The following is a 1,953-nucleotide window of genomic DNA, read 5'->3' on the forward strand; positions in this document are numbered from 1 at the left end:
ATGGTCTCGCCCTGCCCCGGTGGTGTTTCGACGCCTAGGGCCTCGGCTCGGTCTGCCTCCGAGGTCTCTGTTCACGGAGGGGGGCTCAGCCCTCCGGCCCGGGTTCTACTCCTCCTTCCGGGTCCTTGTTACCTGTCTTTCGCATGGCCTTTCGGTCTGCTGGACGCATCTCCCCCGTGCCCTCTGAGATCGCGGTTCCTCGGCAGGAGGCGCTTGGGCAGGGCCGGGGTGCTCATGGGCGCTCGGCTCGGCGGCGCATGGCCTTGTTTTGGAACGTTGCAGTGGTGTGGTGCCTGGCACCCGCGCGTGGTTGCCACGCAAGTCGTGGTGCGTTCCTGTTTTTGGTTCCCGGCGGGGTCCACCACCCCGGGTTCCCTCTCCTTTGGCCGTGCTGGCGATTCGAGCCTCCTGGCCGATCCCGGATCTTCCCGTACAGGGTTGGGTCCCCCGCTCTCGGCGTCGGTGTTGAGCCGGCTCTTGTCGGCTGGCCTGCCTCCTTGTGCAGGCCTGGTTCTGGAGCGGAGGACGCTGCTGGCTCGGGGGTTGTGGCTTTGCTGCTGGGTTCCCGCAGGCATTCCAGTGCTCGCTTCGGCAGCACGTATACATATTTGGAAGGATACAGAATAGATTGGCGCGGCTCCTGCGCAAGGAGGACACACAAGATTCGTGGAGCGTTCCATGTTCGTGGAGATGTGTAGCTCAGGGGTTGGAGGCGGCAGTCCCGGTAGCTGAGATTGGTCCTGGACCAGGGTTCAATTCCCCGCCTCGGTGGGTCTTAGGCTTACGTACTTCCATGGACTCGAGAATTCTCATGCCGGTGCCTACTCGTCGCACGTGTTCACTCTGCAACTCTGGGCAAATGCTTAATCTCCACTAGGGCCCCTTGCGGCGGGAGGCCTGACTCTCGCCTTGTATCCTGCTGGGGTTATCTCACAGGGGAATTCCAGGTCGGGTTCCCGAGGCACGCGCCTGGAGGCCTATGGGTGATACGTGCGCTATGTACATCGCAATACATTGGCATGATCCCTCTCTCGTTCTACGAGCTCTTCGGGGTCCGCCCTTTTGGGCCCCGGCCCTCGGTGGCTCTGCGGTTCCTCGCCTTTCAGGTGGTTTTCCCTGGTGGCGATGGTGTCTGCTGGGCGGAGGGGCGTGCGGGGGTCGTTCCTCCGCTCCCCGCCCTTCTTGCGGGTTTTGCCGGACGGGGTTGCTCCTCCGGCATGTCCCCCGTGTCCTTCCCGGGGTCCCTTCCCTGGGGCCTCAGACTCAGGTGGTATCTTTACCGCTTTTTCCGACCAACGTGGTTCCTCCCTTGTCCGGGCTGGTTGTTCGGCGTGCTGTTTTGGCTTCTCTTAGCCGCACGTTTTTCCTTTCCCGGTGGGATGACCTGTGTTATGCCTTTTGGGCCCGTTTCGTTCGGGCCGCTAGCCCTCGTTCCTCCTTGGTTCGCGGGCTTACACAGGCTGGCATCCTTCCCTACGCTTCGCTGGGTTCGGTGGATCCGGCGGGGGCCCAGGGTCGGTCTGCGAGGTGTGGCTCTGTTCCCTGGGCCCCCTTAGTGGGTGTCTCCTCTGTGGAGTATTGGTCTGACTTCGGCGTGGTCATCACCCGCCTGGTTCGTGGGTCTCTAGCAGTCCCGGGGGGACTTCGCTGGGGCCGTTCTGAGTGCTGGAGCTGCGACTCCTGGTTGGCCTCCTTTTCCTGGAGGTCTTGATTTCAGGTTTCCTGTGGTCCCTGTTTTCTTTTCAGTTGTTTACATCAACATTGTGTTGGTTTCTCTGCATCACCGTGTGGTGTTGTTGTTATGGTGGTCAATGAAGCCTTGTTGGCTTGGGTATTTGCTCACTATGTAAATCATGTGGCGAGGAAGACTAACGAGGAGGTAATGCCCTGGTTACTTACCGGTAATCTTCATTACTCCGAGTATAGTCTTCCTCGCCACATGAGTTCCCTCCC

At 60.7% G+C, this 1,953-nt stretch overlaps 1 non-coding gene across 1 annotated transcript; it reads left to right on the plus strand.

The window, feature by feature from the left end:
• Positions 1-579: 579 nt before the first annotated feature.
• On the plus strand, positions 580-686 carry LOC147666279 (U6 spliceosomal RNA). The gene has a single exon (XR_015304851.1). It is a non-coding gene; the product is annotated as a U6 spliceosomal RNA (small nuclear RNA).
• Positions 687-1,953: the final 1,267 nt, after the last annotated feature.

The sequence above is a fragment of the Lissotriton vulgaris genome, unplaced genomic scaffold (genome assembly GCF_964263255.1).
Source record: "Lissotriton vulgaris unplaced genomic scaffold, aLisVul1.2 SCAFFOLD_1234, whole genome shotgun sequence".
NCBI classification, from domain to species: Eukaryota; Metazoa; Chordata; class Amphibia; order Caudata; family Salamandridae; genus Lissotriton; species Lissotriton vulgaris.